The sequence below is a fragment of the Sus scrofa genome, chromosome 5 (genome assembly GCF_000003025.6).
Source record: "Sus scrofa isolate TJ Tabasco breed Duroc chromosome 5, Sscrofa11.1, whole genome shotgun sequence".
In the NCBI taxonomy this organism is placed as follows: domain Eukaryota; kingdom Metazoa; phylum Chordata; class Mammalia; order Artiodactyla; family Suidae; genus Sus; species Sus scrofa.
The window spans coordinates 90,918,869-90,934,720 of NC_010447.5; the positions used below are offsets into that span (position 1 = coordinate 90,918,869).

A 15,852-nucleotide genomic window follows, 5' to 3' on the forward strand; every position below is an offset into this window, starting at 1 on the left:
GAATCATGAGGTTGCGGGTTCGGTCCCTGCCCTTGCTCAGTGGGTTAAGGATCTGGCGTTGCCGTGAGCTGTGGTGTAGGTTGCAGACACGGCTCGGATCCTGCGTTGCTGTGGCTCTGGCGTAGGCTGGTGGCTACAGCTCCGATTCGACCCCTAGCTTGGGAACCTCCATATGCCGCGGGAGCGGCCCAAGAAATAGCAAAAAATAAATAAATAAATAAATAAATAAAATGAGGGTGTAAAGTTCCCTTCGTGGCTCAGCAGTTAACGAACCTGACTAGGATCCATGAGGATTCGGGTTCAATCCCTGTCCTCGCTCAGTGGGTTGGGGGTCTGGTGTTGCCATGAGCTGTGGTGTAGGCCGCAGACGCGGCTCGGATCTGGTGTTGTTGTAGTTGTGGCGTAGCCTGGCAGGTGTAGTTCTGATTCGACCCCTAGCCTGGGAGCTTCCATGGGCCATGGGTGCTGCTCTACAAAGCAAAAAAAAAAAAGAGGGTGTAAAACAGTGGGTTTTTAATTTAGATTGTTGATATCCTTGGAGAGCTTGATAAAAGTCATCAGCCCCCTCCCCAGAAAAATGCCTATAGGCTCAAGATTTTCAATATCAAAGGATTTCAACATAAACTTGCCTGTCACTCAAAGGTTAAGAGCACTTCATATAAAGAACTAAGTAGAAATAATATTGAATAATTTCAACAGATGGAGTAGTGAAACAAGCAGTAAAGAGTAAAATCTCATTTTTGTTAAATAAACAAAACCTCATCTATACAAGGAGGAAGGAGAAAACCTTTCTTCAACTCTCTTAGGATCCTTGGCTGGCCTGAAATTTTTTTTTTTTTTTTTTTTGTCTTTTTGTCCTTTTAGGGCCACACCTGCAAAATATGGAGGTTCCCAGGCGAGGGGTCTAATCAGAGCTGTAGGCACCGGCCTACGCCACAGCCACGGCAATGCCAGATCCAAGCCTCGTCTGCAACCTAAGTACAGCTCACAGCAAAGCCGGATCCTGAACCTACTGAGCGAGGCCAGGGATCGAACTCGCAACCTCATGGTTCCTGGGCTTGAAAATGCAACTGACAAAGTTTAACAAGAGAAAGGCATATACATTTATGTAATAGGTTTTATGTGACACAGATGCCGTCATAAGGAAATGAAGACCCAAACAACAAACTTGAATAAGTTGGGCTGGCTTCGATGAGGAGCACAGTGTGTCAGAGTAAGAGGTATGTGTCCTAAGCTGGGGAAACGTAGCCAAGCCTGTTTGCTAGGATTCTTCCTGGTGTCCTTTATCTCCATGGGTCAGGATGCTTTGTTCCCCTGGGTGCAGGAAGGGCCCCTTTCACAGGAGGCCTGCTTGGGGAAGAAAGAGGAAGGAGGAAGAGATCAGAGTGCACTTCCAGCTTCTGCTGTTTTTGTCAAACTCCTTCGGTTTAAGATATTCAGTAAGCCAGGGTGCCATAGGAAAAGGCTGAACATGAAGATACTTAACCACAGCTGCTCTGGAGGATGATGCTATCGTCTCTGTGTACCTGTTTGTATCTCCTGCCTTTCTAGAACTAGTCCTGACTTGCTTTTATAAAAAGGAACACGTCATACAAGTTTGTTTAAATTTTTTTTAAAAAGCTGTAATCTTTCTGGCAAGGGTGTTAGAAACCTGGGGATATTTCGAGCTCTCCTCTTTATTCACCAAATGATGAAACACTAGAATGAAGGGACACTAGGATGAAGGGACACTCTTTCTTTTTTTTTTGGCCACATGCAAAAGTTCCTGGGTCAGGGATTGAACAGACAATGCTGGGTCCTTAACCTGATGAGCTGCCAGGGAGCTCCCTAAGGGACACTATTTCTAAGTGATATTTAATGAGGGCAAAATGAGAAGATACCAGATTGATGAATGTTTTTGGCTGTGACATGCAGCAGCCTGATGTGGGATACCAGGGATTGAACCCGGGCCACTGTGGTGAAAGCACCACGTCCTAACCACTAAACCACCACAGAACTCTCCACGAACTTCTCAATATGAAGACACAGACAATACATATTTAAAAGATTCAAATGAATCAGAACCAATTAAAAAAATGCCAGGTGCACACACGGTGAACAGAAAAAGCCAACCCGCAGGTAACCTTTAGCTTTTCCACTCCTGGAATGGCCTTTGGGTACCTATGTCAACTCAGTATCTTGAGAGATTAGAGATCTGACATACCTATCTCTTTCGTCTTGGCAGGCATCCGGGAGAACTTGTTCCATCCTAGCCTTAGCTGACCTTGTTGTCACAACTTGAAGGTGAAGTTTGCATATTCCCTCTTCACCCAGCAAGCGACTTTAAGGAAAGAAAAATTAGTTTGGGGGACTGCAGGGCTGTCTACTTGGCATCCATGCCCCCTTTTTGGGTGGCAGGGCACTCTCGTCTTCCTTTGCTACCCTCCGTTGCTGCAGCATAGGCGAGGCATCGGCACCCTCCTGCTCCCTGATAAACCCATGACCCAGGCCTGGCCAACGAGCACATCTTCTCTCTCAAGCTAGGAGGGCTTCAGCAATGGTCTAGTCCCATCAGAGAGATTACAAAGAAGGAGCTCTTGATAGAGATTTCTTCACCCAGCTTTCTCAGCTGGGAGAATGGAAGCCTGGGATTGTGGAACGATCCTGCCGAAGAATGAAGGCCAAAGAGCATAGCAGAGCCACAGGTGGAAGAAGGCAGGAAGGCTTTGGGGTTGGGCACCAAGTTCTGGGGCTTCCAGGTCTGTGTGTGCCAGACCAAAGTGACCACTGGAACTTTCAACAGTGTGTGAGTGTGTGGCAATAATTTCCTTTTTTTTTTTTTTTTTGGTTTAAGCAAGTTTGTATTGGAGCTATTTCACTTACAACCAATGGGGTCCTGATTAATATACTGGCATAATACTTATTGAACATTCCTCAAATAGCAGACTTTGTGTAAGTCCTTCATATGTATTGTCTTATTTAATTCTTACAATAGTCCTTTTTATCTTTTGAGGAAAAAAAAAAAAAAAACCCTGAGGCCCAGAAAGGTTAAGTAACTATAGCACAAGATCCCCTGCAAGTAGTAGAAACAGATTCAAACCCAGATAAGCCCTTCTTTCTTAGCCAGTATACTACCAACTTGGCAGTGATACTTGATGAAATTGAAACCGACAGCTGGTGGGGCGCTCATTTTTACAAAGGGTGGTCCTGAGGATAATGAGAATTTAGTAAGCGTAGCCACTTTGGGGGGTTACATTTTCTTCACCTTCAGTGGAGCAGTCAGTACTCCTGTTACTACTTGGTTTTGTTGTCAACTCCCAGGCAGTGTTTACAGTAGAATCTCAAGCCTCTTCCTTGTATAGTCACAGAGTCTGGTGGAAAGGAATTGACCTGTAGATGCATATCCTCCAGTGGCTCTGGGGCTCCTTGGGCTACACAGGAGGGGACATGGAGCGAAAGTGTGGGCCCTTTAAGGATTAAGGAGGAGCCGCAGGCCACTCTGGTGGTGTGTTGTCACAAACCAGAGCGGGCTTTCTTTTCAATCATGAAGTGAACCTCAGGAGATGTATCAGTTCTGCACAGCTCCTTTCTCAGGTACTTTGCTTACACTTTGCATAAGAGAAGGGTTTGCTCGTCAAGCTGGAAGAAAACAAGGTAAACAAGTGCCTGGGGAGCACTGAGCATGGTTTTGACTCTGGCTCTGAGGTTCACGCTGTACTCATAACATCCTGTTCTTCTGTGCTGCCTGTGATGTGGTAGATAGCGCTTCCCCCCGCCCCCCGGGCTGTTAACAGCTGAGCTCATTTTTCATAAAGATGCTGCCCTGTGAGACCCAGGAAATGGGCCGCCGCTGCCTCCCCTTTTTTTGCGCTGCTGGTTGACGATCGGTCTCCCCAGGTGCCTTGAGAATCCCCTTTCCATCTTCTCCAAAAGTAGGTCTTTAATTCCTTTGGCATGTGAGGCAAACTTCAAATTTTACTGGAAGCCCAGAGAGTATCAGTGAGTGGGAAATAAGCCTCAAAAAAAGTTATTTGTTTAGTGTTGGAGAAATCTGCTCTCCGGAGGCCTGCAGCTATAGAGTCGGGAAAGGAAGAGTGGCTGCTGGGGAAAGGTGTGAGGCCCTCTGATGGGAGAAAAAGCAGTGGGAGTGGGGTCCTCCTAGGGACTGGGATTGCTGACTTCCGATCCATCCCTCAGGTGGGACTGGAGGGCTGAGCACTGTCTTTTTGTACAATGCATTTATCAGCTTCCAGATGACCTTGGATCTAAAAATCACATTTATTGCAAAGACATGAATGGATTAAGTAATAAAATCTCACTTCTGTGGTCAGGGAGCTGACCTCAAGTTAGTTCATCGCGTTTGTAGATTCTGAAGGCATAACTAGAATAGGAATGACTTCCGATGGTGGATTACAAAGGAAATCGTTTCCTTCTGTCTCCACTGAGCTGCAGAGTCACTGCTTCGCCATCCAGGAGGTGGACCATATAGCAGGGTGTGCTTTTTGGATGGCTTTTGTTAGAGAGCACAACGTGCCTGCATCCTGTGATTGTGCTTCTCATTGGTCAGTTCCAAAACCTGCCTCATCCCTGGCATCATGAAGATGCTCTAAAAAGGAATGGAGAGACCCTTTGTCAAACTGAGATCTACTGAGCAGAAACCTACAGGAACAAAGCCATCTATAATTTTATCTCAGTGCACCAGGGAGCCACCACCCTACTCTTTTCTCATTGGGAGAGAGAAAATAATCAGACTAGCAACTCACCACTTGAAATCTGGAGACGTGACCTGCAGGACAGGCCAGGCTTCCATGAAGGGCAGAGGGTAGGGAATGGAAGGTGAAGATTGGAGGGTCATGACAGAAGCGAGACTGGGCTCATGTGGGCAGCATGGAGGCACCATACATGAAGGCCCTGAATGGGGTATAGAGGATTCTTGGAGGGTCGATTGTCTGAGTGCGTTTTGAAGATCAGTGCTAAAAGAACAGAGAGTGGCAAAGCCCACTTGGCCTCTTTCAAGTAAAAGCCAAAATCTTGTTTCTGTCTGGCTGTTGTGTCCACTGTTTTATGCCATTCTTCACAGTCAGAAGCCAGAGATATGTATTAAAACCCCATCCTTTTCTAACAGAGACTTGAACAGAGGAGATCTAAATAGAGACATTTCAATGCAGTAGGTATATAGCCGGTATGTTAGTCCCCCTTTTCCCCTCGGGAGAGCACATCACATGCACGTTTACTCATTCAAGTCATTTAATTCGCCATCATTAATTGAGCAAAACCCTTACTTATCAGGCATGGTGGCAGGGGTTGGAGAATGAACAAAAACACTGTTTCTGCCCTTTAAATGGCCACAGTTCCAAGGACACATAGGAAATCATACAGAAGAGAGAATGATCAGCTGTCCCTGGGCAGGAGAAAAAGGCAGGTCAGGGAAGTCTTAGAAAAGAAGATGCCTGACCAAGGTGTTTGAGAATGAAAGAGAGATTCACCTGGAAGACAAACCCAGTCTTCTCAGGCAAAGGCAAAGCTTGAACAAAGGCAAAGTGGCCTGGGGGTGGGGGCTGGTGTCTATAGAGTTTACAATTATGAGGGAAAATAGAGAGGAAAAATAGTGGGACATGATCCGGTGATTTGGCAGCTTCCAAATCACGCAGGGTCTTGAATGTCTGTGCTTCTGTTCTAAGGAAAGAACTTGGCACAACCCAGGCCAGGGGAACTTGTAAGCCCAGCAGAAGAGCACAGAGGCTGCTCAAAGACAGGGATGAGTATGCATGAACTCTTGCTTTATTACGTACATACCTTGGGATGGGGTTGTGAGCATCTGGCAACTCACAACTTTTAGAGAATTGGTGTCTTTTTTTCCTTAGCTACAGAATTTTTTTTTTTTTTTTAAATGAAAACCACTTAAAATGCCTTGATCTGAGGGACCATTAGTCATGAAGGTGTTTCCATAGCAAACGTGTGTGGGACGTCCTAGGTTTGTTGGCACTGGGTCAAGAGAACTTATATTATTAAATTGGGACAAGGCCTGACATGATGGAGAAAAAAATTCATGGCACTGTTCCCATAGCATGAGGCCTCCATTTAAGGGCAAGATAAACGAAAGGCAAAGAGCAAGAAGAGAAAGTGCTGGAATGAAAACAAGTAACAAAGGGAAGATAAAAATGGAAATCCCAGTTCAGTGTGAATAATAGGAATGCAAATGGTGCTGCTAAAATAGGAAGGAACATTACTTTTCAAAAAGGCAAAGCAAGGGAAAATTGTAGTAGCAAAAGCATTTTGCATGGTAAAATTGTACACTGTGTATGCCTCTCAGAAGCAAAGCCACCTACTCTGATTTTTCCCAGCACGATGCTGTGAATTTGGTGAGTCATTTTTTGAAGGTTTACTACAAAGCTCCAATCTGCATATTTTTTTTTATAATTCATTTGGATTAAATCTTCCTTTTCCCAGCAACCGCCTACTAATGCTCCTATTTTATAGCCAAATTTTTCACCTGGGCTACAAAATAACATACTTTAAAAAATTAATAAGTTTATGGAATGATTGCACAATTTATTATTAAGTTAAAAAAACCATGGTGGCACGAAGTGTTTATGATATGCTGCCATTTATCTACGAAGAAGGTAATCTGAATATAAATTTGCTTATATTTAAAAAAAACTTTGGAAAAAGTTATTTGTGAGGGAGTGAGTGAGGAAGCAAGGTGGAGGGGACAGGATTAGAAGTTAAATGTCTTTGAATATTTTGTTTCTGTTTTGAATTAAAAAACATGTATGCGCTTTAAGAGTTCCCATGGCAGGCTCAGCAGGTTAAGGACCTGACTAGTATCCTTGAGGATGCGGTTTGATCCCTGGCCTCTGTCAGTGGGTTAAGGATCCCTCAACCTGCATTGTAGGTCACAAATGTGGCTTGGATCGGGTGTTGCTGTGGCTGTGGTGTAGGCTGGCAGCTGCAGCTCCTATTCAACTCCTAGCCTGGGAACTTTCATGTGCCGCAGTACAGCCCTAAAAAGAAAAAATATATGTATACATATTTTGCCTGATTATAAAACAAAGTTAATTACAAGACAAAGCAGTCTCTAAAAATTGAAAGTGGAATAGCACATATGAACCTGAGTCTCAAAATAGAGAGAGAAATTATTTCAAGTGACTAATTATCTGTAGAAGTACCCCAAGAACAAACATTTTCTAACAAAAAAGAAACCTTAAACTGTTTTCTTCTAATTTTACTGTTGATGATATATCGTTACAGTTTTAGATTTCCTTCTTTGCTCCTTTCCTTCCTTCCTTCCTTCTTCCTTTCTTTTTTTCTTCTCTCTCTGTCTCTGTCATTGTTGTGTATATCGTGGAATAAAACAAATGAGAAACTATGTCGGTGTTAGGAATTAAATTTTTTGGCATGGAAGAAGGTAATTCAAATTTAAGATGAAATAGCGTTAAGTAAACACCCTATAATCTTGAATTTATAGTGTAATTGTCAGTTGAAATTGTGATGCGTTTTAATACAAAAAACAAAACAAAACAACCCAGTATGGACTCCTTACCTCTGTTCACAGAAAAGACCTGGAAACAATGAGCAGCTCAGTAAAAATGAACATCCCTGTGTTCATTAACCAGGTTCAAAACTCGGATTTCAGTCTCTCAATACTGTTCCTCCCTAAAAATAATCAGGGCTTCTTAGGAGAGAATTGATTCCAGATTTGGGTAGGACACGTGTAACAATGAGCCTAGAATAATTTACCAGACTTAAGAGTAGGCAAATTATCTGTAAATTTGGGGATTATGTCTAAAATACTCTGAAACAAACAAGGAACAGCTTTCTACAGCCTAAGATGGGACAACTTGAGCATTAGTAAAATAACAACTGCAGTGGATTGAAATAATCATGTTTAAACCTAGAGTGATTCTAAAACACACACACAGCCTCCCTCCAGACCCCCTCAAATGCCCAAAACCATTGGTCCTCTCTGGAAGCTGTAGGTAACCAAATTTGAAAGCTGAAAACTGAAAAGAAATATTCCAGAATATATTCTGTTTTCCAGTACACTGTACCACTGGGCAACCAAATAGAAATTAGCTTCTGCTTCAAATAAGCTAAAGGGAAATAAAATTATTAGACAGTTGGAGAAATGTGAGCACTGGTTAGAAAGTTATTAATATTATGGATTCACTGTTAACTATCTATAGTTATGATAATAAATTGTTACATTTAAAAAAATTCTTAACCTCTGAAATATGCATTTCATATAGATGCATATATAATTATATATTATATACGTATATATACTTTTCATGATTTTTATTTTTTCCATCATAGCTGGTTTACAGTGTTCTGTCAATTTCTACTATATAGCAAGGTGACCCAGTCACACATACATGTATGCATGCTTTTTCTCCCATTATCATGCTCCATCGTAAGTGACTGGATATAGTTCCCAGTGCTGTAGAGCAGGATCTCATTGCTTATCCATTCCAAAGTATATACATATATTTATTTACAGGTGAAATGCTGTGATGTTTTAGCTTTGTTTCTAAATAATCCAGTGGACATGGGAATGAGGAACATTCGATGGGGTATTCATAAAATAAGGTTGCGCAGAGTTGAAAATTGTTGAAGCTGAATGTACGGGTGTTTATATTATATTGTTCTTTTTCTTTTGAAATTTTCCATATAATAAGTTCCTTTTTTTTTCCCCCCAGTTGTTTTGCTTATCTCTCTTTTCCTGATAATCCTGCTTCCCAAAGTATTTTCATGCTCACAGGGCATGGACTCAATGAATGTTTGATGACAGCTATGCTGCTGTTGGTGGAGGTACATCTCTAGGATTGTTCAAGATTCTTATTCTGGATGAAAGTTGGACAGATAGAGAAATTAATTCTAGGCATTATTAGGCCAGTTAGTGGAGACCTCCTTGGGGGCAGTCGTGAGTTTTCAGAGGTAACCATCTGATGTATGAGGTTCCAAGGAAGACCTTGGTCTTAAGTGAAAGATAATGGTTCTTTTATCAGGGAACAGTACTTCCTTGAACCGCAAGAAAGCCGTTTTTTCCAACTCAACTGCTCCTGAAAATTGGCATGTTGTGGTCTTGTGATTGTTGAACCCCTCAAATGCAGGAAGACTCATCACTAATTATTTTACCTTAAAGCAAATGTGCTCATAACTCTTTGCTCAGTGAGTATCTATAGTTCTTTACCAGCAAGCCCCATGTTTCAGTACATTGCTGTCATTCTGAGGTTTTAATCTGTATAATTTTTCAACTGTGATGTATTGTCTTGTATTAATTCATTATTATTTTCCCCTTCCTGTTTATCTAAAGCAATACTTCAGATCTCCAACCTTCCGGATTGATCCTGTGATTCACTTTCTTTCCCTCCTTCTGTCCAACTTTCCATCTTTATTACTTTGATTTAATTTCTGGGAAATTTCTACTTTATGCTCTTAACCTTTTTTTTTTTTTTTTTTTTTTTTTTTTTTTTTGCTTAAAAACGTTCTGTTTATGTGGAAAGGATTCTTTCTTACATTTCTAATGGTTTCTTTCTTTTTAAAATAGGCATCCTATTCTTGTTTCGTGATAAATCTCTTTTTATATTTTTCTGAAAGTATAATGTTTTTGAAATTTTCTCCTGCTCCCTGCATTACCTCTGCTATCAACAAATTCTGTTTATTTATTATTATTGTTGTTATTTAATCTTTGCTTTGCATATTGGCGTCTTTCTTCAAATATCTGGTAACCCTTGGCTGCCTATTCACATTTAACACTGAGGCTCCATATAGCTGATTTGAATGTTCTGTGCATAAGTTGGGTTTTACTGACTCCTGGGCTTCATAGTAACTAAGAGTAGAACCTGTTATTTACTGGGAAATCCCAAGTGTAATATTAAAAATATTTGACAATGGGTATGGCATGGGATGGGCATCACTCAATCAGAGAAGGTGTTCAGACACTCAGAATGCAGTTGTCATAAACAACTCCATCAAGAATACTGTCTGCACAGAATTCCCCAGTGGCTCAGTAGGTTAAGGATCCAGTCTTGTCACTGCTGTGGCTTGGGGGTCGCTTCTGTGGCATGAGTTCAGTCCTTGGCCTGGGAACTTCCATGTGCCCTGGGTGTGGCCAAAAAAAAAAAATAATAATAATACTGCCTATACAAGCTGGGTTCAACCTTGTCAATGGATCCTTGTCTAGGATGCGATGGTTTCTGCAGAGGGGATTTCTCCAGTGTCCTGTCCAGAGTGGGATGGGGGTAATGAAACTGCCGTGAGGGTTGGAGGGGTCCCAGCGTTCTTGTAGATCGTCCTTTAATCTCCCAGCTGTGCCTCATGCTCTTGGAATGTAGAACTTCTCAGATGCCGTCTCTTCCGGATCTTTTCCTCTCCTGTATCTTTTAAAGCTGTGTTAGAGGTACTCACTGGCTGGTGGTACAGGGGAGGATGCTGGGGGTCCGACGGCTCCTTATGCAGACTTTCTTCGAAGATTCCTTTCTTTAGTTTCACAAACTTTCACCTTCGTCTTCGGAGAGACTTGGAACCTCCAGTTCCTAAAGTATTTGGAGTTTTTTTCCTGTACAAATTGTCCTTTCCTGTTAATTTCCCTCTCTTCAGACATAAAATTTAGTTTAATGTATTAAGTCAGTTACCACTTTATCCAACGGTTTTCTTTCTCTCTTTGTTGTACATCCTTCATTTGCTCTCATCTCCTTTCCAATTCTCTTTGCTATTATTGGTTTAAAGTGTGTATGTGTGTGTGTGTGTGTGTGTAGGTGTGTACTTAATTTCATTTTACGTTTTTAGAGGCATTTCAAAGGAGATAAAATGAATATGGGTATTTAACCCACTATGTTTACCAGAAAATTTATCTTTAAATTCTTAGGATATGTTTAAACAATTAGTTTTGGACACCAACTAGAGCTCATCAGCATTTAGATGCTCCCAGAAAACAAAATAATACTAGTATTTTTTCTTTCCTTGTGCTTCATCAATTTCCAATTTGGGATCATCTGAAATTTTAATTCCAAATTATAATAAAAATAATTTGTATGCTATTCATAAAAAAGGGATTTAAACTCGATACATTTTTCATTGTTTCTTTTTCCGCCTTGTACCATGCCTTCTTTTTCTTTCTTGTTTCTTTACGATGGCCCGTATTTTTCCTTGTCTCGCCTTCTGAGTTTTGTTGGCATACAAGCTTGAATTACTTGTTTACATTTTAGGTGAAGTTGGTGCAGATTACAGGCCTTGTCTCAGTGGTTGTGGAGGCAGAAGACATCCTGCAGGGAGGAGAGGCCAGCATCACTAGCTCCCTGTGACAACGAACTGCCCAGCTCTTTGGTCCCTGAGCCCACATTCCTCTGTTTCAGCCTCTGGGCAATCACTGCTCTCTCTGGCTCTGTGTATTCAGAAGGTGGGGGGCGGGCTGACAAACTCAGTTCTTCTAAAGGCACTGCCCCAAATAATCACTGTGACAATTGCTCCCCGACCTCCTTCTGCCTGAAGTTCCCTGTAATCTCTCTCATCCCACACTCCTTCGCTCCTCTGCGTTGTTTTCCGGGTCTGGTTTCACCACGAAGTCAGTCCTCGCGGCTCTGTATCTTTGACAGTTATCTTACCTCTTTAGTGTGGACACCACTCTTTCTCGTTTTCCAGTGCTGTTATAAATATATTTCTTTGACCTCATCAAAGAAGTTAGAGTGGGAGACACTGGATGTTTATTCTGCCATTTTGCTCCTATTTCTGGGCAGCATACAGAGCATATGGAACAATGTCCCTGCTAATCAGCTGGTCTATTACTGCTGTGTTGTTTCAAAAAGAAAATTTAAGGTCTTCTCCCTTCCTTTAGTCTTTTTTTTTTTTTTTTAATAGTCTGCTCACCTTTATTTTTGTTTAGTATAAGCCACCGTATTGGTAAAAGTCTGTCTTTTTTGCCAGTCACACACAAAAACCAACAATAACATTTTAACTCTGATACTTAATTACTGTGTATATTCTCTGCCTAGTGGCAAAGGAAGCATTTCCAGTATAGATTTCCCACCAGGACTAAGAGTATCTGTAAAGACAGTCATGTGAAAGAAAGCCAAAAGCGTACAATGGAAGTGGTGTTGTCCAAAACAGTTTTCTTTAAATGTACTTATCTGAAAAGGACTCTGTATGTTCCTTCAGGGAAATGGATAATTTCTCTCCCCACGTTTTTAATTGGCAATCCCCTCATTTCCTGGATCTGCATTATCAACTTTCTTGCTTGCTGCTGGAGCCAATGCAAGGAATATTAATATTTTACTAGAAAGTTAAAATGTTTTCTATAAAAATAGGATTGCTAAAGAGCTATTTCTGTGCTCTTTAAGGTATATTTTCTTTAAGAGAAACTGTTCTCATTTATTGGTACCAGTCATTGCTTTTGCTGTGGAACTCCATCTCTGAAATTATAATGTAAAACCTTAGAGGTTAATTCATAAAATTTTATCTAAGGCATTTTCAGCTATAGTATTAAGGTTAGTGTTCGTGTTACTATATTGTGTGTAAGAAATGAATACCAGGAAGTGTGGTTTTTCTAAATTAATGTAATTCTCTTAGGTTGAAGGAATGATGATTCTTTCAAGCTTGCCAAACGTACTCAGAATTCCAATGTTATTACTCATGTAAATTTAGAAAAACGATGTATAAACACCCCTTTTTTAATAAGAAAATAGATCTGTATATGTTTAATGCTTTTTATTTTGAGAGTATCAACATCTCAACATGTCTAACTTCTGGGTGCTTGCTTAGAATATTTTTCTCTTTTAAAAAAAATTTTTTTTGTCTTTTTTGCCTTTTCTAGGGCCGTTTCCCATGGCATATGGAGGTTCCCAGGCTAGGGGTCTAATCGGAGCTGTAGCCACCGGCCTACACCAGAGCCACAGCAATGCAGGATCTGAGCCATGTCCGCTTGACCTACACCACAGCTCACAGCAATGCTGGATCCTTAACCCACTGAACAAGGCCAGGGATCGAACCCACAACCTCATGGTTCCTAGTCGGATTCGTTAACCGCTGCGCCATGATGGGAACTCCCAAAAAATTTTTGTTAAAGAAGAGTTTGCTTATAATGTACCAATTTCTGCTGTACCACAAAGTGACTCAGTCATATGGATATGAACACATTCTTTTTTAAATACTATTTTCCATTATGGTCTATCCCAGGAGGTTGGTTATAGTTCCCTGTGCTCTATAGAGTCAGACCTCATTGCTTATCCATTCTAAATGTAAAAGTTTGCATCTACTAGCCCCAATCTCCCAGTCCATCCCGCTCCCTCCCTTTCCCCCTTGGCAACTACAGGTCTGTTCTCTACATCTGTGAGTCTTTTTCTGTTTTGTAGGTAGGTTCATTTGTGCCATACGTTAGATTCCACATATAAGTGATACATGGTATTTGTCTTTCTCTTTCTTTTTTTAAGATTTTTATTTTTTTTTCCACTATATTTGATTTACAGTGTTCTGTCAATTTCTGCTGTATGGCAAAGTGACCCAGTCATATACACATATATATGTATATTTTTCTCACCTTATCCTCCATCAGTTTCCATCACAATGTCTTTCTCTTTCTGACTTCCTTGACTTAGTATGAGAATCTCTAATTACATCCACATTGCTGTGAATGGCATTATTTTGTTCTTTTCTATGGCTGAGGAGTATCCCATTGTATATATATGTACCACACCTTCTTAATCCTTTCATCTGTCAATGGACATTTAGGTTCTTTCCATTAGACTATTTTTATCTTAATACGCATGATTCCTGTGTACCTTTAGGTGTTACCTGAAGCCTTCTTTGCTATGTGTCTTATTTTTACGCTAGCTCTCCCTGTCCCTGAGACACATGTTGAGCCTTATTTAGGTTTTGCAGCAAATAATAAAAAGGAGAACTGAAAGGAACAGGATATTCGGATGCTACAAGGGACTAACAAGATCATTCATCTCAGACTAAAGAGGAAGGGTGTACATCCTGGTACGTAGGTGAGGTTCTCTGGCCTCTCTTACTTCTGCCTCTGCTTCGAGCAGATGATTCAGATTAAGATGATGCCAGATTTCAGGAGACCTAAGAATGTTTTTAACTCTCAAGTGTGGATAATACCTATTAAACTTTTACCTTGCTTTTGAAGAAATTTATGCTTAAATGTGTGTTTCTGAATTGTCTTTTTTTCCTAGTCGTCTGAGCTTATGATTGAGTTTGTAAAATAAATGAAGTTGCTGAGGCGAACTCTGAATAACTACAGTATGGAAGGTCCATGACTGTCACCTTGGAACAAATATTGCTTGTCAAAGACTAAGTATAATAATATAATATTTATTTTGAGTCCTTGAAAAAGTTCCGGTCTGTTCATTGTAGGCTTTTATGTTTAAACACTAACCATTTTCTGTATAAAATCAAACAAACCTACAAGCAGACAGCAAAGAATCTGGAGTAATTGACTGGGCTTTGTCTAAAAGCTTCTTTTAGGCACTGAATTAACAAAGAACACGTATTTTTTCTGTTTTCCATATAATGCTAATAGTGGAAAGCTAGATAGATTACTATTTAGTTGATAGCTTTTGCCTTAAGCATATTCTTTCATTGCTGGGGGGGGGGGCTGTGCGGCAGGGTTGGGGAAGAGAGAGAGTGTTTTTAAAAGACAAACCATGACCTCTTTGGCAATTAGCACCCTTACAAAAAAGTAAAGGGTTTATTGCAACTTGGTTTGGAAGTAAGAGCCCTGAAAGAGGAAACCCGAGTTTCACTTCCAGCTCTTATACGAATATTTGGGTGATGTTGAGCAAGTCATTTGCTTTTTCTGGATCTTAGTTTCCTCATCTGTGAAACTATGAGGGGAATAGGACTTAATTTCAAAGGTCCTCTCAACTCCAAAGTTTCATAATTCTCTGAAATAAAATGAGTATTCATACTTCACTGATCCCCACAGTATAAATAGGTAACATTTAGTAGCCATAAGTGTCAGAATGATTTGTTACATCCATCTTTTTTTCTTTTTCTCTTTCTTTCTTTCTTTCTTTCTTTCTTTCTTTCTTTCTCTCTTTCTTTCTCTTTCTCTCTTTCTTTCTCTCTTTCTCTCTCTCTTTCTCTCTCTCTTTCTCTCTCTCTTTCTCTCTCTCTTTCTTTCTTTCTTTCTTTCTTTCTTTCTTTCTCTCTCTCTCTCTCTCTCTCTCTCTCCCTTCCTTCCTTCCTTCCTTCCTTCCTTCCTTCCTTCCTTCCTTCCTTCCTTCTTTCTTTCAGTTTTGGCCACCCCACAGCATATGGAGTTCCCTGGCAAAGGATCAGATCCAAGCCACAGTCAGGACCTAAGCTGCAGCTGCAGCAACACCAGACCCTTAACGCACTGTGCTTGGCCAGGTATCAAACCTGCATCCCATTGCTCCCAAGGTGCCACTGATCCCATTGTGCCACACTGGGAACTCTGAAAGTAGCCTCTCTTATTGGACAAGCCTACATTTAGAAATAATTTTATCTTCATCAACCCAGCAAGCTTTGTGATTTGGGATTTATGAGTAACTTTTCAGTTATTATAGTCAAAAGTTCAATTACACTTCTTTCCTAAAATGTGCTTATCATATAATAATTTTTTAAAAAATTGATTATTTTCTTTCAAAGGAATATAATAGTTTACATTCATCTATGTATTTCTGTGATTATTTAATTATCTGCTTTCATATCAGGCTATAAGGTCCATGAGGGCAGATATCATTTTTGTTTCGTTTACAGTTGAATCCTAGGGTTTAGTATAATGCTTGGCACCTCGTGTGTGTTCACCTAAGGAGGAAGTGTAGTTGTATAGGCTGACCAGGATGGTTATACCCGATGCTGTTATCTTTGTGTCATTCAAGAACTTTCCAGAAGAAATTATGAGAC

General features: G+C 40.6%; 1 long non-coding RNA gene across 4 annotated transcripts in view; it reads left to right on the plus strand.

Annotated features, from left to right (window-relative positions):
* The window catches only part of LOC102159120, a 195,027-nt gene continuing 180,106 nt past the window's right edge, over positions 932–15,852 (plus strand). Inside the window, exon 1 of one of the 4 annotated variants that reach the window (XR_002344337.1) lies at positions 932–3,633. This is a non-coding gene — a long non-coding RNA (uncharacterized LOC102159120). The other 3 variants (XR_002344338.1, XR_002344336.1, XR_002344339.1) reach the window with 3 other exon arrangements.